At 49.0% G+C, this 23,705-nt stretch overlaps 1 non-coding gene across 1 annotated transcript; it reads right to left on the reverse strand.

Annotated features, from left to right (window-relative positions):
* Positions 1 to 19,341: 19,341 nt before the first annotated feature.
* On the reverse strand, positions 19,342 to 19,478 carry LOC114813017. The gene has a single exon (XR_003760628.1). It is a non-coding gene; the product is annotated as a small nucleolar RNA SNORA7 (small nucleolar RNA).
* Positions 19,479 to 23,705: the final 4,227 nt, after the last annotated feature.

Consider the following 23,705-nt stretch of genomic DNA (forward strand, 5'->3'; position numbering starts at 1 on the left):
GAGATGGAGAGAGAGAGAGGGTAAGGAAAGAAACAGCAGGAAACAGGGAGATGTGGAGAAGCAACATAGCCTAGTGGCTAGAGCACAGGCTTAGGAATCATAAGGACCTGGGTTCTAATACCTATTCTACCACTTGAATGCTCTGTGTGACCGTGAGCAAGTCGCTTAACTTCTCTGGGCCTCACTTACCTCATCTGTAAAATGGGGATGAAGACTGTGAGCCTCATGTGGGACATGGATTGTGTCAAACTTAATTAGCTTGTATAAACCCCAGCACTTAGTACAGTGCCTAGCACATAATAAGTGCTTAACAAATACCGTTAAAAATGGAGAGGGGGAGGGAGAGAGAAAAAGAAAGGGTGGACAAGGAAGAGGAGAGAAGGAGATAGAGAGAGGGAGATTTTGAAGTACTTTTGCGTAATTTTCCTTCCATTTCAAACCTGGGAGAAATAGGCCATGCAAACAGTGTGGAGAAGTCCCTCTGCTAGTTCTACAGGTCTCTCTAGATTAAGGCATATGTTTTTGCTGCACATCTCTGCAAATAAGAAGCAATGTGACCTAGTGGAAAGAGCACGGGCCTGGGAGGTGGAGAAACTGGGTTCAAATTCTGGCTCCGCCACTTGTCTGCTGTGTGACCTTGGACGGGTACTTGATCTGTAAAATGGTGATTAGGATGGTGAGCCTGATGAGGGACGGGGACTGTGTCTAACCTGATTATCTTGCATCGACGCCAGTGCTTAGTGCAGTGCCTGGCACAAAGTAAATGGTTAACAAATAACATTTAAAAAACCCACAGAAAAACCTAACATTTCCTGAACTACTTCGCCCTAACTCAAAACTTATCAACGTGTGCTGTCCGCAGTGACTATTTGATAATTATGGTGTTTGTTATATTAATGTCTGTGTCCCCCTCTAGGTTGTAACTCCCTCCTGGGCAGGGAATATGTCTACTAGCTCTGTTGTATTCATTCATTCAATTGTATTTATTGAGCGCTTACTGTATGCAAAGCACTGTACTAAGCACTTGGGGGAGCACAATATAACAACACATTCTTTGCCCACAAATGATTTGATTGATTAGTCTCCAGTAGTGGATTTTGCTCAGGACATTTTTGCTATGGTAGAAAGAGGAAAAAAATATCTATGAAAGCCCAGTGCAAAAAGAAAAATATTTCCAGATCTGAGTATCTTCTTGGGATCCAAGAAATATGTGATTAAAGTAAGTGTTTGGTAATAGCTGCTTGCAACTAAATTGTGCCCATCTGAAACCTCGCATGGTGGAGATTGATAGCAGTGCCTTTATCTCTCTTGGCAATGTATGAATTTATTTTTATGAATTCAGCAAATGGCTCAACCTGGGCACGAAGCTTTCACGCTATGAGCGTGGCGGCGGAGCTGACTTTTAGAATGCTAAAAATCAGAAGCGTCCGGGATCCCTGGACAAACTCGTCAAGAGTGAAAGACGATTTTCCAAATTCTGGTTTTCTAATGCCTTCAGCAAAAACACCGTCCACGCACTTTGGGTAAATGCTTCTCCTGAAATGGGAGAAAACCAGCAGGCCCAGGAAGGAATATGTTCAAACGTGCCCGTCGTGCCCCAAATTCCGGGTGGTGACCACAACTCCTGAGTGGGTGTCCATCACTTCACGATTTCATGGGATTCATTAAATGCTAACTGGGGGCCAAATACTGTGCAAAGTAGAGAAGGTGGCATGGCCTTGTGGATAGAGCCTGGGCCCAGGAGTCAGGAGGACCTGGGTTCTAATCCTGGCTCTGCCACACGTCTGCTGTGTGACCTTGTACAAGTCAGTTCACTTCTCTGGGCCTCAGTTCCCTCGTCTGTAAAATGGGGATTAAGACTTGGAGCACACAGTAAGTGCTCAATAAAAAGGATTGCCTGACTGACTGCCTCTAACAGCCAATGGTATGCCTCCCAAGACAGAACACTGGGCCAAGCACTGAACTGAACGTATACTGACTTGTACTCTCCAAGCACTTAGTATAGTGCTCTGCACGCAGTAAACGCTCAGTGAATATAATTGATTCCCTGTCCTCGAGGAGCTACAGTCTGTCTCCAGCAAGGGTCTTCCCTTCCCCTGATTTGCCAAGGGTTCCGTAACGTTCAAATAAGTTGGGCAGTGATGACCATGGCCAAGCTTGGCCAGAAAGTGGTCCAGGGGCTTGAGAGAGCGAATAACCCTGTGGCCTGTTGCGGTCACTTCAACACCACAGGAGATGCTGGTTTGAAAACCGTCACCTCTTTGTTCTCTTGCTGCCCCTGAGGGGCGACCATCTCAGGCCCACTCCGGGACCCTGGTGTGAGCAGATAAGTCACCATTGTTCCAAGAAAGGATTCATGGGGATGTGAGCCCTTTTTCCTGGCCCATTGAACAGACCCCAGCTCTGTAAATCAAAACACCTGGGTTCTAGTCCTGCTCTGCTCTGAATCCAGTGGACAGCCCGGCTCTGGGAATCAGAACGCCTGAGTTCCAGTTCCGGTTCTGCTCTGGGTCCAGTGGACGGCTCGGCTCTGAGACCCAGGAGCCCAGGGTCCTCTGTCTCCCACTCCCTAACTCTGGAAATCCCTCGGGGCTTAGTTCTAGGTCCCCTTCTAAACCCATTCCCGTAGAGAACTCATTTACTCCCATGGCTTCAACTACCACCTCTATGTGGATGATTCCCAAATGTACATCTCCTGCCCTGATCTCTCTCCTTCTCTGCAGCCTTGTATTTCCTCCCGCATTCAGGACATCTCTACTTAGGAGTCCCATTGACACCTCAAACTGAATATGTCCAAAACAGAACTCCTCATCTTCCCGCCCACACTCTGTCCTCCCCCTGACTTTCCTACCACCATCCTCTCTCCCAAGCTCGTAACCTTGGCATTATCCTCGACTCATCTCTCTCATTCAACCCACGTGTTCAATCTGTCACCAAATCCTGTCAGTTCAACCTTCACAATATCGCTAAAATCTGCCCTCTCCTCTCCATCCGAACTGTTACCCCGCTAATCCGAGCACTTATCCTGCCCCGCCTTGATTACTACATCTGCCTTCTCGCCGACCTCCCTGCCTCTCGTCTCTCCCCATTTCAGCTCGTACCTCACTCTGCTGCCCAGATTCTTTTTCTACAAAAACGTTCAGGTCGAGTGTCCCCACTCCTCAAGAACCGCCATTGGTTGCCTATCCACCTCCGCATCAGACAGAAACTCCTGACCCCAGGCTTTAAAACACTCAATCACCGTGTCCCCTCCTCCCTCACCTTGCTGTTCTCCTGCTACAACCCAGACTGCACCCTTCGCTCTTCTAATGCCAGTCTCCCCACTGTACTTCGATTACGCCTATCTTGCCGCAAACCTCTCCCCCACCTCCTGCCTCCGGCCTGGAACGCCCTCCCCTTCATATTCATTCAATCATAGTTCAATCGTGTTTATTGAGTGCTTACTGTGCGCAAAGCACTATACTAAGCACTTAGAATGTACAATTTGGCAACAGATAGAGACAATCCCCGCCCAACAACGGGCCAACAGACGATGACTCTCCCCACCTTCAAAGCCTTTCTAAAGGTACATCTCCTCCAAGAGGCCTTCCCGGACTAAGCCCTCCATTTCCCTTCTCCCACTCCCTTTCGTGTCACCCTTGCACTTGGCTTTGCTCCCCTAATTTATCCTCTCTCAGCCTCACGGCACTTATGTATATATCCGTAATTCATTTATTTATATTAATGTCTGTCTCCGCCTCTAGACGGTAAGCTGTGGGCAAGGATCGTGTCTGCCAACCCTGTCTTAGTGTACTCTACTACCAATCACTTAGTACAGTGCTCTGCAAACAGTAAGCGCTCAGTAAATACGATTGATTGGTTGTCCAGATTCCTCCTGCAGCTGGCTAATGTAGGCAAAGACCACAGATGCACTTCACTATGTGCGGTGCCCCTGCTCGCCGGTTGTATTCAAGGGAACACGAGAGAAAGGATGAATACACGAGTGCCTCAGTGCCAGCCAGCAGCACTACCACCAAACTACCAGAGAAGCAGTGTGGCCTAGTGGCTAGAGCCGGGGCCTGGGAGTCAGAAAGACCTGGGGTCTGATCCCAGCTCTGCCACGTGTCTGCTGTGTGACCTTGGGAAAGTCACTTAACGTCTCTGTGCCTCAGTTCCGTCATCTGTAAAATGGGGATTAAGAGTGTGAGTCCCGTGGGGGACAGGGGCTCTGTCCAAGCTGATCAACCTGTATCTACCCCCAGTGTTTGGCACATAGTAAGTGGTTAAAAAGTACCATAATTATCATTATTATCGTTACCAACTCCTCCACATGGGGTTGAGGTCTCGAGACTGAGGCTCATTCATTCATTCATTCATTCAGTCATATTTACTGAGTGCTTACTGTGTGCAGAGCACTGCACTAAAGTGCTTGGGAAAGTGCACCGTAACAATATAACAGACACATTTCCTGCCTTCAGTGAGCTTACAGTCTGGAGGGGGAGACAGACATTAATATAATTAAATCTATGACAGAGATGGTTGGGGGATGAATAAAGGGAGCAAATCAGGGCTCATCCGCTGTTTCTGTCGGGAGACCCCACACATTTCGTCCAGGCACCGTGGCCTCCTGCCAGGGCCCTCAGTGCCCAGGCCACGAAGCCTCATGCATCCCCAGGCAAAGAGAACATAGAAAGTGGATAGAACACAGTCCTGGCAGTCAGAAGGTCGTGGGTTCTAATCCCAGCTCTGCCACTAATGTGCTGTGTCACCTTGGGCTAGTCATTTCACTTTTCTGTGGAGCACTTAGAACAGTGCTTGGCATATAATAATAATGTTGGTATTTGTTAAGCGCTTACTATGTGCAGAGCACTGTTCTAAGCGCTGGGGTGGATACAGGGTAATCAGATTGTCCCATGTGGGGCTCACAGTTAATCCCCCTTTTACAGATGGGGTAACTGAGGCCCAGAGAAGTTAAGTGACTTGCCCACAGTCACACAGCTGACAAGTGGCGGAGCCGGGATTAGAACCCGTGACCTCTGACTCCCAAGCCCGTGCTCTTTCCACTGAGCCATGCAGCTTCTCTATATATACACATATAGAAAGGGCTCAAAAAATACCATCATTATTATTCTCTGGGCCTCAGGTCCCTCATCTGGAAAATGGGGATTGAGACTGTGAGCCCCATGTGGGAAAGGACTGTGTCCAAACTAATTTGCTTATATCCAGCCCAATGCTTAATAGAGTGCCGGCACACAGTAGCAATTAACAAATACCACTATTACTATTATTACTATTAATAATAATAAAAGGAGAGAAAACCATGTGACTATGATCTCCTCAGGGTCTCTGTGCTTGGATTCGCTGCCTGCCCTGTTCTCTGGCTCACAGCCCCTGGAACCAGCAGACCAGAACCCAGGGGGAGGGCCTATGGCGATGCGGAAAGGCAGAAAGGTTAAATTCCATGTAAATGAGTCTATTGGACGTGTACAGTCTTCTGCCTACTCTACATTCAAATGATCCCAACTCCCCCTCCAAACGAACCCTGCCACAAGGTCCTGAGCGGCACGAACATGACACCATCCTCCAGGCTACGTGGGGATTGAGAAAACAAAATGGGGCCACTTTCTCCTCCCTCACTCGCCGGGGTAATTGAGGCAATGGGGCCTGGGCCTGCTGGGAGTCAGAAGGTCCTGGGTTTTAATCCTGGCTCTGCCATTTGTCTGCTGCATGACCTTGGGCAAGTCACTTCACTTTTCTGGGCCTCGTTACCTCATCTGTAAAATGGGGATTGAGACTGTGAGCCCCACACAATAATAATAATTATGGTATTTGTTAAGCACTTACTATGTGCAGAGCACTGTTCTAAGTGCTGGGGTGGATACAGGGTAATCAGATTGTCCCACGTGGGGCTCACATTTTTTCATCCCATTTTTACAGATGAGGTAACTGAGGCACAGAGAAGTGAATTGACTTGCCCAAGGTCACACAGCAGACAAATGGCAGAGCTGGGATTAGAACCCAAGACCTCTGACTCCCAAGCTCGGGCTCTTTCCACTAAGCCACGCTGCTTTCCACTAAGCCACATGGGACAAGGACTGTATCCAATCTGATTTGGTTGTGTCCGCCTCAGCACTTAGTACAGTGCCCAGCACACAGTAAGCACTTAACAAATTCCATCATTATTATGATTAGATCTACACCAGTACTGAGCACTGCTCTGGGCACATAGCGGACACCACATAAATAACCGGCACTGTCATTCTCACTAATATCCACATAAACTCCTCTAGACTGTGAGCTCGTTGTGGGCAGGAATGTGTTTGTTTGTTATTCTATTGTACTCTCCCAAGCGCTTAGTGCAGTGGTTTGCCCACAGTGCTTGGCACATAGTAAGCACTTAATATCATTATTATTATTATTAATAATAAATATGAATGAATGAATAAGTCCCTCTGCTCCTGAATTGCAAGCCCCCAAATGGGCCTGGTCCAAGAAGATATGGCTTAGTGGAAGGAGCCCGGGCTTGGGAGTCAGAGGTCGTGGGTTTGAATCCCAGCTCTGCCACTTGTCAGCTGTGTGACTGTGCCTCAGTGACCTCATCTGTAAAATGGGGATGAAGATTGTGAGCCTCACGTGGGACAACCCGATTACCCTGCGTCTCCCCCAGCGCTTAGAACAGTGCTCTGCACCTAGTAAGAGCTTAACAAATACCAACATTATTATTATTATTATTATTATTAAGACAGTAGAGCCATGAAAGCTAGTTTTCTAGACCTTTTTCAGTGTGAAGCCTGCCTCCCTTGCCTGAATGCTGCCCTCGGCCTCCACCGAATTCCTTGAAGTAATTATAATTTGGAAGAAAAATGAGATTCTTTTATCTGATGGCTCCTGGCAGATGTGAGCCCCAGAGAGCCTCTGGCCTTCCAGATTCTCTGCCCTGGTCCATTTCCGGCCCAGCCTGGCTAAGGAGAGCTGTGGGTGTGCATTGGCAAGTTTTCCTTTTGTGGGTGCCGCCGGGATCTGGAGTGGAGAAAGTCTGCAAGCATGGGGAAACCCTGCCCCTTGATTTTCTGCATTTTCCGCAGGCCAAAGCAGAAGAGGTCGACTCGAACTTGCAGCAGTCGTATTTATTGAGTGCTTACTGTGTGCAGAACACTGTACCCGTGCTCTATCCACTATCCCATGCTGTTCCTTTAGATGTGTGCATTCAGCTAGACATTCGCTTACTATTGTGTATATATAATTCTATTTCTCTATTTCGGTGCTATTGATGTCTATCTACTTGTTTTGTTGTCTGTCTCCCCCTTCTAAACTGTGAGCCTGTTGGGCAGAGATCGTCTCTGTTGCCAAATTGTATTTTCCAAGCGCTTAGTACAGTGCTCTGCACACAGTAAGCGCTCAGTAAATACGATCGAATGAATGAATATTCCAGCCTGACACATTCATATGCTCCTTCCTCTAATAGTTGTTCTCTCCTTCTCCCACTCTCTGTAAATCATTTTTGTCTGTCTCCTTATGACTGAAAGCTCCTTTCAGGGTAGGGAACCTGAGCCTGGTTTCTACTGTACTTTCCCACACATTTAGTACAGTGCTCAGCACACAGTAGGAATAGGTATCTGATACCATGTCTGTCCACAGTGGTTGCTCATTAGAGCTTTGAGTACACAGCAGGTGCCCAGTATGGCATTCTGGACCCAGCAGGCACCAATTACAGTTTCTGCACACTGGAAATGTCCAATAAAGAGAGAGAAGAAGAGGCGTGGCCTAGTTAATACAGTCCGGGCCTGGGAGTCAGAAAGACCTGAGTTCTAATCCTGATTCTGCCACCTGTCTGCTGTGGGATTTGGGCAAGTTACTTCTTTGGTCCTCAGTTACCTCATCTGTAAAATGGGGATAAGACTGTGAGCTTCTTGTGGGTCAGGGACTGTGTCCAACCTGATTACCTTGTATCTACCTCAGTGCTTAGGACAGTGCCTGGCACAGGTAGTACTTTACAAATGCCATAAAATAAAAATAAAGCAATCTGGATCCAGTAGGCAGCCAGCAGAGCACTCTCTCCACTGGATTCACCCACTAGACTGGAAGCCCACTGTGGACAGGGAACGTGTCTACCAACTCAGTTGTAGTGTACTCTCCCAAGCGTTTAGCATAGCGCTCTGCACACAGGAAGTGTTGAATAAATGCCATTGACGGCTTGATGGTTTAAAGTCTTCTCTCCCTACAGTTGGTGCCTGGTATACAAACCGGCAAAAATTATGGAGAGCCGAGGGCCCAGGCTAACCAGCCCCCTGGTGGTACTTCCAATTAGAGAGGCGAAATGAATATTAATTATTAATAATAAATGGTTGCAAGGAGGTACAGCGATAGAGGAAGAAATGTGAGCCGGCTCAGACGCCTCTTGGGCTGGAGCTGGGTTTTAAGCACCGCCTAATTAATTTCTTCATTCATTCGATCGTATTTGTTGAGTGCTTACTGCAAGCAGAGCACTGTACTAAGCACTTGGGAGAGTACAACATAGCGGTAAACAGACACGGTCCCTGCCCACAGTGAGCAGTTGATAGAGCAGGGGTCTGGGAGGCAGAAGGACCTATGTTCGAATCCTGCTCTGCCACATGTCTGCTGGATGACCTTGGGCAAGTCACTTCACTTCTCTGGGCATCAGGTACCTCATCTGAAAGTGGGGATTACGATTGTGAGCCCTCATGTGGGACAGGGACTGTGTCCAACACTGATTAGCCTGTGCTTAGAACGGTGCTTGACACAAAGTAAGTGTGAAAGCTCATTGTGGGCAGGGAATGTCAATTATTGTTGAATTGTACTCTCCCAAGTGCTTAGTACAGTGCTCTTCACACAGCATGAGCTCGATAAATATGATCGAATGAATGAATGAACAAATACCATCAACATTAAAACAGCCGAATTGGGCTCGGCTGATTTCCACCCTGGGCAAACCAAGGCCGGAACTAGTTCTGCTTAGCAATCAATCAGTGACATCAGTGCTGTGTACTCGGTACCTATTCTGTGTATGGTACTATACTGGGTACCTACGTTGTGCAGAGCTCTGTACTGAGTGCATTCCGTGTGCAGAATGTGAACTGAACAATAATAATAATAATTATAGTACTTGTTAAACACTTACTATGTGTCAAGCACTGTTCTAAGCACTGGGGTGGATACAACTTAATCAGTTGGACACAGTCCCTGTCCCATATGGGACTCACAATCTTAATATCCATTTTACAGATGAGGGAACTGAGGCCCAGAGAAGTTAAGTGACTTACCCAAGGTCACACAGCAGGCACATGGCAGAGTTGGGATTAGAACCCTGTCCTTCTGACTCCCAAGCCGTCTTCTTAACCACTAAGCCACATTGTTTCTCTGCTTTCAGGGTGCTGTACTGAGCACCTGGAGTCAGACCTCAAGGAGCCTACAATCTGAAGGGGAGCTTTTAATCGACTGGATGCATGGGTGTCTGAAGAGAGATGACGTGGATGCTATAGGAAATGACTGAAGGCATTTAATAATTGTAATAATAATACTAACTATGTTATTTCTTAAACATTTACTATGTGCCAGACACTGTTCTAAGCACTGGGGTAGATACAAGGTAATCGGGTTGGACATTGTCCCTGTCCTACATAGGGCTCACAGTCTTCATCCCCAATTTCCAGATGAGGTAACTGAGGCAGAGAGAAGTTAAGTGACTTGGCCAAAGTCACACATCGCATAAGTGGCGGAGCTGGGATTAGAACCCAGGTCCTTCTGATTCACGGACCGTACTCTATCCACTAGGCCGTGCTGCTTTCCTAAAAAGCTCACAGGAAAAACATCTGGAGGCACTGACCCAATCATACATGGGAGGCGATGGGGCCTACAGGAAAGAGCACCAAAATGGGATAACTAGGTTCCAGTCTCAGCTCTACCACCGGCTCGCTATGTGGCCTTGGGCGAATCACTTCACCTCTCTGGGTCTCAGTTTCCTCATCTGTAAAATGGGGTCTAAATACTAGTTCTCCCTTCCTCTTCGAGTGGGCTGGTTGGAGTGTATCTATCCAGGCGCTCAGTGTAGTATTTGGCACATTTTAAGCACTAACATTATTATTATTATTATTATTGTTGAGAGTCATTTCCCTCTAACCTGTGGCACTGCCAGTCACGGGACAGAACTGGGGCAAACCGCTTCGAAAGTTTTTTGTGTTTTTTGTTGTTTTTTTTTGAAAACAGACAAGACATGAATTAGAATACATTCAGCAGTTCCATGAGCTGGGCGAAAAATCAAAAGGGTTATTAATCGGTGTGCTTCAGGGCGAAAGCAGATCGCCAGCTGAGGTCGGCAGGAAATCCCGGCCTGCCTGTGGTACGGCATTTCACAACTAGATGCGTCTTGGGGGGAAGATTTGACTTCTCCGCTGCCGCCTGAGAGACCACACTGGTGTTGGGATGATTTCCCCAGGGGCCAATCATCCTAGCGATCGCCGTCGCTGTGGAGCACGGCTGCGGGATGTCCAAACCGAAAGGCGTGTGGCCTGGTGGGGAGGGCACAAGACTGGGGCCTCATCCCAGCGCTGCCTCTGGCCTGCTGTGTGACCTTGGGCAAGTCACTTCACTTCTCTGGGCCTCAAGTCCCTCATCTGAAAATGAGGATAAGATCGCTGCCCGCCCTCCCTCCCTCTTTAGGTGTGAGTCCAAAATGGGGACTGTGTCTGATCTGATTATCTTGAATCACCCCATTGCTTGACACACAAGAAAACACCTAATACACACTACCATCATAACGATAACAGTAACGACATAAACACAAGCAGAACCTATATCTCACCTTCCTGCATTGAGCCATATCCCAGCCGCCCTGGGAAGAACCACATCCTCTCTAATAATAATAATAATTGTGGTATTTGTTAAAGGATTACTATCTGCCAAGCACTGTACTAAGCACTGGGGTGGATACAAGCAAATCGGATTGGACACAGTCCCCGTCCCAAAGAGGGGCTCACAGTCTCGATCCCTATTTTACAGGCATAAAAATAATAATAATAATGTTGGTATTTGTTAAGCGCTTACTATGTGCCGAGCACTGTTCTAAGCGCTGGGGGAGATACAGGGTAATCAGGTCGTCCCACATGAGGCTCACAGTGAATCCCCATTTTACAGATGAGGTCACTGAGGCACAGAGAAGTTAAGTGACTCGCCCACAGTCACACAGCTGACAAGTGGCAGAGCTGGGATTCGAACTCATGACCTCTGACTCCCAAGCCCGTGCTCTTTCCACTGAGCCACGCTGCTGCCCAAAGTCACACAGCAAACAAATGGCAGAGCTGGGACTAGAATCCATGACTCTGACTCCCAGGCTTGTGCTCTATCCACAACGCCATGCTGCTCCCCTAAATAATTATAGTATTTGTTAAGCTCTTACTATATGCCAGACACTGTACTAAGCACTGGGGGGTGGGGAATACAAATCAGATTGGACCCAGTCTCTGTCCCACGTGGGGCTCACAGTCTCATTCCCCATTTTACAGATGAGGGAACCGAAGCACAGAGAAATGAAGTGACTCGAGAAGCTCGGACACAACTGAAAATACCAAAGAAAGACCAATCTCTCCAAAAAGCCAAGTGAAAGAGATATCCTCCCTGTTCTTCAGTCTCCATGAGCGGGACTTCCTGAGGCTCACTAGTCATAGTAACTGTACCTACTGAGCGCCCAAGGGGTGCAGGACACTGAAATAAGATCTTGGGAAAGTGGCACACAAAGAAGCAACTCGTTCTCCCCTCAGGAGCCCACACAGACAACGAAACGTACAGGCCGTTTGAGGATTTGTCCTCAGGGACAGTCTCTGCCAGTGTTATTGCTGCTTCTACCCGCCGTCGGCACTTGGGTAGATGCAGACACAGTTCAGTTGAACATGCCGAGCAGCAACATGGCGTAATGGATAGAGCCCGGGCCTGGAATTCAGAAAGACATGGGTTCTAATCCCGGCTCCTTCATTTGTCAGCTGTGTGACCTTGGGCAAGTCGCTTCATTTCTCTGGGCTTCAGTTATCTCATCTGTAAAATGGAGATTGAGATCGTGAGCCCCACATGGGAGAGGGACTGTGTTCAACTTGATTTGCTGGTATCCATCCCAGTGCTTAGTACAGTGCCCGGCATAGAGTAAGCACTTAACAAATACCATCATTGTTATTATTAAATTCTGATTTCGTGGCTCATAAATGTTTCTGATCGTCTTCCCCGTTAGAGGGGAAGCTCCTTGTGAGCAGAGAAGACCCATCGTGGACAGGTGGTGCCTTCCCAAACGCACAGTGCAGAGCAGAACCCGCTGACACCCGAAGTCCAGGGCCCATCCAGAAACTCATTATCTCACACGCGTGGTGTGGGTTTCGCACATGATGTGGCCCTACCTCTGGCATCAGATGGAACCTTTGGTGGCAGATTCACAGAACTCAATAGCGTGACCCCAAAGTGGGAGTTGGGAGATCCTGACCCCCTCGCCAACACCGGAATGGCTTCATTCCCCCTCCCAGGTCCCGACGAATGTGGGCGCTGCTTCCGAGCCACGGGACTCAGCGGCAGGCACTGAGGTGGAGGGGGTGGGGTGGCTCTGACAATAAAAACACCTGTAAGCCTGTCACTGGGCAGGGATTCTCTCTATGTGTGGCTGAATTGTCCATTCCAAGCACTTAGTACAGTGTTCTGCACATAGTAAGCACTCAATAAATGCTACTGAATGAATGAAAAACATGACCACAGAGGTGCCTGGTGCCACTTCTGGATTGCACAGGGGCAGACAGGCTGAACACCCAACTTCCTTCACGGTATAGGATGCGACCTTTTTTTTTTAATGGTATTTCTTAAGTGCTTACTATGTGCCAGGTGCTGTATTAAGCGATGGGGTAGATACAAGCCGCTTAGGTCGGGCCCAGTCCCTGTCCCATACGGGGCTCCCGCTTTTAATCCCCATTTTTCAGATGAGGTAACTAAGGCACAGAGAAGTGAAGTGACTTGCCCAAGCTCACCCAGCAGACAAGTGGAGGGAGCCAGGATTAGAACCCACAGCCTCTGACTCCCAGGCCCGGGCCTCTAATCACTAGGCCATGCTGCCGGACTGTCCCACGGTGTGCAACAGGAGGGAGGGCCACACTAACCAGGGGCCACCACTGCCCGGCTCCCACCCATATGTGTCTCACGGACCCCCCCCGGCCACTCAGGCCTGAAGCCCCCACGCTGCCCCCGGCTCTTTGGCCATCGGCGGCTCTGCCAGGCTGCCTGGCGTCTGGAAGAACCCGCCCGAGCCCAGTTTGGGCATGAAAGAAGCTGCCTCTGTGATATCTCTATTTCTCACAAACAGAGAGTGGGTCCGTTTCCTTTCCATACTGTATGTTCCACATTAAGTCATTATCTATGCTGTTCAGTCCATTAATTCTGCTGGTTTTATTAGCAAAGTTCTGCTGCCTGGTGCTAGAGCACTGACAAGCATTTCTAAGAGCTAATCTGACAGATAATGACTCCATTAAGTGTTGAATGCTAATTGGTTTACATCAGGGGCCTGAAATTAATTGATGTAAATAAATTAGTACCTGAACGGACATCACCCCCAGCTTTGGACTTCCCAAATACCGATGATTTTCGAAGCTCCCGTCTCCAGGAAAATGCGCTGGAATCCAAATGGGAAGAGTAATTAAAAGGTGGAGGTGGAAAGGAGGAGGAGGGCGGTGGTCCTGAGACGGTTGTTGGGGGGAAGGGCTTGGGCTGGATCGTCATGGTGACCACGTGGCCCGTCCCAGCTTCTCCAAAGCAGCACAACACTGCTCGTGTGGAGTTGGTCCGGGCCCAACCGAATCAGTCTCCTCTAAGAACATTGGAGGTCGGAGCGGTTGACGAAGCTTAATAGCAACAGGTCCAACTGCAATCCACTTCAAGAAGCAATGTTGCCCAGTCCGGAAAGCCGGGTTCTAGTCCTGGCTCTATCCCCGGGCCCGTTCTAGACTGTAAGGTCGTCGTGGGCGGGGAATGTGTCTGTTATATTGTTCTATTGTACTCTCCCCAGCTCTCAGTACAGTGCTCTGCACACAGAAAACACTCTAAATACGGTTGACTGAGTGACTGATTGTTGGGTGACCGAGGGTAAGTCCCTGAACCTCTCTGAGCCAGGATGCATAAAATGGGGATTCAGGTACTTACTCTCCCTCCCTCTTAGACTGTAAGCCCTGGGGTTGGGGGGGCGGGGAGGGGGAGACAGGGATTGGGTCCAGTCAGGTCAACTTTGTATCCTCCCCAGAATCAAAACCATCATCATCATCATCATTATCAACATCTTCATCGATAGCGCTGCTAATAAAGAATGAAAAATAGCACTGACCGCCGGCTACGTTTCCAGTCTATCTCTAGTAAGGATCCGGTCTGACTTCTGCGTGGGGTTAAGTTAGATTCAGATGGAGCCCAAGAGAGATTTTTGACCTTTTTTTTATTTTGGCAACAAGGACACAAACCCTGGGCGACTGGGAATGAATGTCTCTGCTGAGGGCGGCTGGGGAGACCAGAGTCACCCCTGCATTCCTCTCTTACATCTCCTGCAGCCTAGGGGCTTTCCCTCCTACACCCAGCCCCCCCAAAGGATTGGAACCATGTCTAATTAATAAGAACTATGGTATTTGTTAAGTGCTTACTATGTGCCAAGCACTGTTCAAAGCACTGGAGTAGATCTGAGATACTCAGGTCGGACACAGTCCCTGCCTCAAATAATAATAATAATAATAATAATAATGTTGGTATTTGTTAAGCGCTTACTATGTGCAGAGCACTGTTCTAAGCGCTGGGGGAGATACAGGGTCATCAGGTTGTCCTACGTGAGGCTCACAGTTAATCCCCATCTAAGTAGAGGGAGTAGGATTTAATCTCCACTGCTCAGATGAGGGAACTGAGGCCCAGAGAAGTGAAGTGACTTGCCCAAGGTCACACAGCAGATGTGACAGAGCCTGGATTAGAACCTGGGTCTTCTGACTCCCAGCTCTGTGCTCTTTCCCCTAGGCCAAATTGCTTCCTGCCTGAGTATTCTTTCCCAGCATTTAGTACAGTGCTCTGTCCTCAGGAAGGGCTTAATAAATATCATCACTACTAATCTCCCTCCTGCAACTCAGGGGTTCCCCATCCATGCTTCCCTGGCTGGCAGCTGAACCGTGGGTGGTGGTGGGATGGTTTTCCCTCCTTTTCCACTCTTCCTGCCGGCACCGGGACTCTGCAGTGACTCCAGAGGTGAGAATTATAAAGAGAGGAGGACTCCCTGATGGCTCGGTGAACACTGGCTTCGTTTTTTCCCCGTCCTGCCTCCAGTAATAATAACAGTTGTGGTATCCGTTAAGCGCTTACTATGTGCCGAGCACTGTACTAAGTGCTGGGGTAGATATACGATAACCAGGAGGGAGAACAGTCTTTGAATCCCCATTTTGCAGACGAGGGAATTGAGGCACAGAGAAGTTAAGTGACTTACCCATGGTCACACAGCAGGTACATATCTCGTGGAACTTGGATTAGGAGCCAGGTTCTCTGACTCCCAGGCCTAGACTCTATCCACGAGGGCACGCTGTTCTCTCACAAGTCCTCGGTACAGTGCTCTGCTCACGGCAAGAGCTCAGTAAATACTCCTGAGAAATTAACTGACTCTCCATTTGATTTAAACTCCTTGAGGGAGAGGATTGTGTCTACTTACCCTACTGTCCCCTCCCAAATACTCAGAAAAGGGGTCTGTACACAGTAGGAATACAATAAAAACAATTCACTGATTGTTTGAATTCTCTTGTCAATCAGTATTTATTGAGCACTTATTGAGGCATACAATAAATTGTTTGAATTGCTTAATAACCTTACTATTATTGGTTAATAAATATTTAGCCGTATTTATTCAGCACTTACTGTGTACAGAGCCCTGTACTGAGTGCTTGGTTGGGAAGGATATAAGACAGGTGATAGACCTGTTCCCTGCCCACAAGGAGCTTACAATCTAGAGAGGGAGGCAGACATTGAAATAAATTATGGCTATGTACTATGTATGTATGTATATATACTATATATACTGAAGGGCTGAGGATGGAGTGAATAAAGGGTACAGATCCAAGCGCAAAAGGGACACAGAAGGGAGGAATAGGGAAATGAAGGCTTAGTTGAGAAAATCCTCTTGGAAGAGATGGGTTTTTAATAAGGCTTTGAAGGTGGGAAGAGTGGTGGTCCGTCAGATATGAAGAGGGAGGTCGTTCCAGGCCAGAGGGAAGGCCAGATGAGTCAAGCTAAGGTGAGCAGGTTGGCCTTAGGGGAGCAAAGTGTGTGGGCTGGTTTGCCACAGAAAATCAGCCAGGTAAAATGGGTGGGGCGGGGGGTGGCAAGCTGATTGAGTGCTTTAAAGCCAATGGTAAGGAGTTTCTCTTTGGTGCGGAGGTGGATGGGCAACAACTGGAGGTTCTTGAGTGGGAAAACATGAATTGAACATTTCTGTAGAAAAATGACCCGAGCAGCAGAGTCAGAGGTAGGGAGGTAGGGTAGGTCAGCAAGGAAACTGATACAGTAGTTAAGGCGGGATGGGATAATTGTTAGGATTAACATGGTAACAGTTTAGATGGAGAGGAAAGGGCAGATTTACCGACATGATGAAGATTGAACCAAAAGGGTTTGGCGACAGGTTGAATGTGTAGGTTGAATGAGAGAGATGAGTTGAGGATAATGAGGTTAAGGGGTTGAGAGACCACAGGATGGTGGTGCTGTCTACTGTGATGGGAAAGACATAGGGAGAATAAGTGCGAAGATGAGGAGTTCTATTTTGGACATGTTAAGTTTGAGGTGTCAGTGGAACGTCATCCAAGTAGAAAAGTCCTGAAAGCAGGAGGAAATGTTTTAGTGCAGAGAAGGAGAGAGCTCCGGGCTGGAGATGTAGATTGGGGTATCATCTGCATAGAGGTGGCAGTTGAAGCCATGGGAGAGAATAAGTTCTCCAAGGAAGTGGGTGTAGATGGGAGAATAGAAGGGAGAATAGAATACAAGGGAGAATAGAAGGGGATCCATAACTGAGCCTTGAGGGATACCTACAGTCAGGGGGTAGAGGCAGAGATGGAGTCGGTGAGAGAGACCGAAAATGAGCGGCCGGAGAGTTAGGAGGAGAACCAGGCGAGGACAGGGTCAGTGAAGCTGAGGTTGGCTGATGTTTTCAGCAGAAGAGGAAACATTATCATCTCCAACCCACTGCTCATACTCTGGCCCTGCCTGGAGCACCCTCCCAACTTCAAATCGACCAAACTGCATCCTTTTCTGTTGAGGACCCCAATCTCGGATCTCTATCTGTCATCATCCCTAGCAGTTTTTCAGCACCTTCGCCCCCTGGTTCTGACCCCTGCAAAGGAAGATACCCCTGACCCCACCCACCTATGCAGGAGTTCACCCCTGAATCCACCCACCTGTGTAGGAGGATGACCCTGACCCCTTCCACCTGTACTGGAGGAAAACTTCCTCCCTCCCCCCTGGCTATGTAGAGGGGGACGCCTCTGTCCACCCACCCCTGTGCAGGGAAATACTCCGAGTCCCGCTGCCAGCCAAGAGGCCCAACCCCGAGTCCGGGCTGCAGGCGGTTGACCCTCCTCCGCGGCCTCAATTTCCCTCGCTGCTGGGGCCTTCCTGCGGCTGGGAAAGGCCCTCCCCCACTCGGGGTCCCCCCGGATCCTTTCTGGGTTTGCCAGCCCCCTCCCCCTGCCGCTCTCCTGGCTGACTGCGAGGCCCATTGTCTGGGAGCACAATGAGTAGAACAATGAAGAACAAACCCATCATTTTGGGGAGAAAGATTTTTGCGCCAGAGCGAGGGCTGAGGAGGTCTGCCAGGGCCTGTGTGAAGTGAGTGAAACAATGAGAACCAATCCTCCCAACATCCCCCCACCCCCTGACCCTGGATCTGCATTCTCCCAAACACTCTCCCAAGCCCTGCAACACTCTGTCAGACACACACACCTACCCACACTCACTGTTGACGTGGGTAGGGGAGAACATGAGGTCACCGCAGGGTCACGCAAACCAGGCCGTCGGTTTTTTGATGCCCAGGGTTCCTCTGGGAAGAGAAGTCATTGCAGAAAGTCATGCAGCTTAGTACAGTCCTTGGCACATAGTAAGCGCTTCACAAAGCATCACTAAATCCTGTCGGACCCACCTTCGCAACATCGCTAAAATCCTCCCTTTCCTCTCCATTCAAACTCCAACCACGTTAATACAATCACTCATCCTATCCCACCTGGATTACTGCATCGGCCTCCTTACTGATCTCCCAGCCTTCTGTCTCTCCCCACTCCAGTCCATACTTCACTCTGCTGCCCGGATCGTTTTTCTACAAAACCATTAGGACATGTCACCTTGCTCTTCAAAAAACTCCACCTGTTGCCCATCCACTTCCGCATCAGACAAAAACTCCTCGCCAATTGGCTTTAAAGCAGTCCACCACCTTGCCCCCTTCTACCTCACCTCACTCTTCTCCTTCTACAACCCAGCCCGCACACTTCGCTCCGCTGATGATAACGTTCTCACTGTGCCTCCATCTTGCCTGTCTCTCTGCTGACCCATAGCCCTTGCCCTGCCTCTGGCCTTTAACACCCTCCCTCCTCAAATCCAACAGTCAATTACCTTCCGCCCCTTCTAAGTCTTATGGAAGGCACATCTCCTCCAAGAGGCTTCCCCGGACTAAACCCCCCTTTCCTCTTCTCGCACTCCCTTCTGTGTCACCCTGACTTGCTCCCTTTGTTCTTCCCTGCTGCCCAGCCCCACAGCACTTATGTCCATATCTGTAATTTATTTATTTGTCTTGATGTCTGTCTCCCCGCTTGTTGTGGGGAGGGAATTGTCCGTTTATTGTTGTATTGTAAGCCCGGGGTGGGGCAGGGATTGTCTCTCTTTACTGCTGAATTGTACTTTCCATGTACTTAGTACAGTGCTCTGCACACGGTAAGCGCTCAATAATTACAATTGAGTGAATGAATAAATGAAATATTATTAAAAAAGGGAGGAGGGAGGGGATCCATTTTGACTCGTGCCTGTTGGGAAGGACTCCTTGCCTGAGCTTGGGTTGCTCTGCTGACTCAGTTATTCTTCAAGGTAATGCCCTTCCCTTCCCATGCCATTGGACATTGTCTTGTCTTATGCTGTCATTTCCAACCCAAGGTGACACCACGGACACATCTCTCCCAGAACGGCCCGCTCTCCATCTGTGATTGTTCTGGGAGTGGATCCATTGAGTTTTCTTGGTCAAAATACATAGCGGTTTACCTTCGCCTCCTTTGCTCAGTGAACTCGAGTCTCCTCTTGACTCTCTCCCATGCAGCTGCTGCCCGGCACGGGTGAGTTTTGACTTGTAGCAGATGCCTTACGCTCGCTAGCCACTGACCAAGCTAGGAATGGAATTGGTAGGCCTCTGCTTGATTCTCCCTCCCATAGCCGAGTCTGGTAGAGTACTGGAAACTCTCCAGGTGTGACCCTGAGAGGGGCCGTTGGACATTAATCAATCAATAATATTTATTGAAAACTTACTACGTGCAGAACACTGTACTGTTTGGGAAGGTGCGATGTGACGGAGTTGGTAGACACAATCCTTTCCAGAAAGAGTTTACGTCTATCAATCAATCAATCATCTTTATTGAGTGCTTACTCTATGCGGAGCACCGTATTAAGCGCTTAAGTCTACAGGGACATGGCATCAAACCAGATGCCTCCTGGGTCCAGAGTGCTGTACTAGGCTCCTACTGCGTGCTGGGGAGGATATAGGGCACAGAGATTGGACACGGTCCCTGTTTGACACGGGCCTCACAGTCTAAGAAGGACCCAGAGCAAGGATCTTATTCCCATTGTACAGAGGAGGAGACGGAGGTCCAGAGAGGTTTGGTTACTGCCTGAGCTCACCCAGCAGGTCAAGGAAGAGCTAAGACTTACATTGCAGTGGGAGGTCTGAGATGAGGCGGGAGATAGTGTCATTCAATAGTATTTATTGAGCGCTTACTATGCGCAGAGCACTGTACTAAGCGCTTGGAATGAACAAGCTTGGAATGATAGTGTCCCCATCAAAGGTCCAGTAACCCCCAGTCAGCCCATTCCAAGAAATGTCAACCATCTCCAAGGGAGACCATTGGGGGAAATGAACGAAAACCAAAGTAGAGTTCTCCTTCTCTCCCTTCTGCTCCCCTTTCCCCCACTCCCTCCTCCTCCCCGTCCCCCACTCTGCCCAACCACTGTTCCTTTTCCCAAACACCCACACTGCCCCCTCAAAGATATTCTTCCCTAAGGTGAACTGCCCTTTCAAGGCTCACTCTTTGAAAGAGCACAAGTACATATCTGTAATCTGTAAGTGCCCACAGCACTTATGTCCATATCTGTAATTTATTTATATTAATGTCTATCTCCCCCTCTAGATTGTAAGCTTATTATGGGCAGGGAATGTGTCTGTTATATTGCTGTATTGTACTCTCTCAAACACTTAGTACAGTGCTTTGCACATGGTAAGCTCTCAATAAGTACAGTTGACTGCCCCTGAATGACCCTTCGCCAGGTCTAGGGGAGGGGAAGGATTCCTGGCCCCTGGAAGAATCCGCCGGGGGGATCGCGAACATTAGAATGACAGTATTGATTCCACTCCAAGTATGAGCCAAGTGCTGGGATGGATACAGGATAATCAGTTCGGACAGAGTCTAAGAGGGAGTGAGAGCAGGGAAACTGAGGCCAGTTTCTAGCGCGAGGTCACTCAATGGGGCAGAGCCAGGACTAGAACCTGGGACTCCTTACTCATGTTCTGGGGCTCTCTCCACTGGAGCCAAGCTGCCTGGTGGCAGAAGACATTCATTCATTCAATAGTATTTATTGAGCACTTACTATGTGCAGAGCACTGTACTGAGCGCTTGACATCGAGGGGAGTGGGGGGCAGACGGGCAGGAGAAAGAAAGAGAGAGAGAGTGAGAGAGAAAGAGAGGGGTGTGTGTGTTGGGGGGCGAGGGTATCTCTGTGCATGTATAGGTGACCCTGACCCAGAACAGAGTATCATTTGTGAGGGGCTCTCAGGGTCTTCTGTGTTGACCTCCTTACGTATCTGTGTGTGTGAGAGAGAGAGAGGGCAGGGGGTGTCTCCCCGCCCCCCGTCCTAGGACAGAGGATCAGGTGTGACGAGCTCTCGGGGTCTTCTGTGTCAACACAGGCCTGTATTCATGGGCCTGTAGTCAATCAGCGGCCCACAGACACTGCCGGACCATAGTCGCTGGACACCAGCCCATTGTACAGAGTTGGAAGTCAGGAGATCTAGGATTTAGCCACAGCTTTGTTCCTGGCCTGCTAAGAGATTTTGAGCAAATCCCTTAGCATCACTGGGTCTTTGTCTCCTCCTCTGTAAAATGGGCATAAACCACCTGTTCTTCCTCTCTCTGTGAGTCCCGTGGGGGACAGGGACTGTCTGTGCTCTGATCATCCTGTACCTACCCTGTACCAGTCCTTAATGCTTAATCAATACTGTTATTATTAGCATTGGCACTGAAAGCTCAGTGAAGCCCAGAGGGGAGTGAGACAGTCCAGAAGGTAGCCTAGTGGAAAGAGCATGGTTTGGGAGTCAAAGGACTTGGGTCCTAATGCCGACTCCCCCACTTGTCTGCTGTGTGACCTCGGGCCGATCACTTCACTTCTCTGGGCCTCAGTTACCTCATCTGAAAAATGGGGATTAAGACTGTGAGCCCCTCGTGAGACAGGGACAGTGTCCTACCTGTTCCCTCGATTAGAACTATGCCCGGCACACAGTCGAGCGCATAACAAATGCCGTTCTAAAATTTTTAAAAAAGTTTTCTCTGCTCTGGACCTAGAGCCGGCTTTCACTCACCCAAAGTGGGGGCAAATTGGTCGAGAGGATTACTTACCGTGGGGAAGTCCAGAGGCCTGTGTTCAGGACTCCGCTCTACTAGAGAAGCAGCACGGCTTAGTGGGTAGAGCCCAGGTCTGGAAGTCAGAGGACGTGGATTCTAATCCCGACACTGCCACATGTCTGTTGGGTGACCTTGGACAAGTCACTCAGCTTCTCTGGGTCTCAGTTACCTCATCTGTAAAATGGAGATTAAGAGTGTGAGCCCAGTGAGGGACAGGGACTGTGTCCACGCTGATCACGTGGTATCTAACTGTGTCCAGCCTGATTACCTGGTATCTACCCCAGCGCTTAGAACAGTGCTTGGCACACTTAACAAGTACCATAATTATTATTACTGTTATTAGGCCCCAAACCGCATCAGGGTTGCCTTCCCTTGGAGAAGCAGCGTGGTACAGTGGAAAGAGCCCGGCCTTGGGAGTCGGAGTTCATGGGTTCGAATCCCGACTCCGCCGCTTGCCAGCTGTGTGACTTAGGGCAAGTCACTTAACTTCTCTGTGCCTCAATTACCTCATCTGTAAAATGAGGATTAAAACTGTGAGCCCCACCTGGGACAACCTGATCACCTTGTTTCCCCCAGCGCTTAGAGCAGTGCTTTGCACATAGTAAGCACTTAACAAATGCCACCATTTATTTATTCCCTCCCTGGGACCGGCCCGATCCTCTGTCAGGAACCGTGACCCGCTGCGGGACCTTGTCCCCATCCAACCTCCAGCTCCAGCCCAGCCCAGGCGGGACCCTCTGGCTGCAAAAACCAGGGAGGCGCTGCCCTCTGCAGCTGCAACATCGGCAGCACATGGTTTTCCCGTTCCAAAGCAGGGAAAACCAGGACACGATCCCGGCTGGGATCAGGCCGCTGCCCTAGATCCAGAGGGAAGCAGCATGGTGTAGTGGAGAGAGCACTGGCTGAGGAGTCAGGAGGTCCTGGGCTCTAATCTCAACTCTGCCACTTGCCTGCTGTGTGACCTTGGACAAGTCACTTCACTTCTCTAGGCCTCGACTTCCTCATCTGTAAAATGGGGATTGAGACTATGAGCCCCACGGGGGACAGGGACTGTGTCCAACTTGATTTGCTTGTATCTACCCTAACGCTTAGCATGGTGCCTGGCACATAGTAAACATTCAATAAATACCGTAACAATTATTATCATTACCCAGGTGGATCTGTGACTTTTGGATATTTGATATTCGCCCAAAGCACTTATGTAGATTGTTTGGGCGTGGTATTTGTTAGATGTTTACTATGTGTCAAACACTGTTTTAAGCTCTGGGGTAGATACAAGTTAATCAGGTTGTACAAGTCCCTGTCCCACTTGGGGCTCGCCGTCTAACTATGAGGGCAGACAGGAGAAGTGAATCACGGAGCGATCAAGTGACTCCTCCAAGGTCACACACCAAGCAATCAGCAGAGCCAGGTTTAGAACCCAGGTCCTCTGACTCCTAGGCCCGGTGAAGTGAAGTGATTTGCCTAAGGTCACAAGTGGCGGAGCTGGGATTATTCATTCATTCAATAGTATTTATTGAGCGCTTACTATGTGCAGAGCACTGTACTAAGCGCTTGGAATGGACAAATCGGTAACAGATAGACAGTCCCTGCCCTCTGACGGGCTTACAGTATAATCCGGGGAGACGGACAGACAAGAACAATAGCAGTAAATAGAATCGAGGGGATGAACATCTCATTAAAACAATAGCAAATAAATAGAATCAAGGCGATGTACATTTCATTAACAAAATAAATAGGGTAATGATTAGAACCCATGACCTTCTGACTCCCAGGCCTGTGCTCCGTCTACTATACCATGCTGTTCCTCTGTGTCCAAAG

Source organism: Ornithorhynchus anatinus, chromosome 6 (assembly GCF_004115215.2).
Source record: "Ornithorhynchus anatinus isolate Pmale09 chromosome 6, mOrnAna1.pri.v4, whole genome shotgun sequence".
Classification (NCBI taxonomy): Eukaryota; Metazoa; Chordata; class Mammalia; order Monotremata; family Ornithorhynchidae; genus Ornithorhynchus; species Ornithorhynchus anatinus.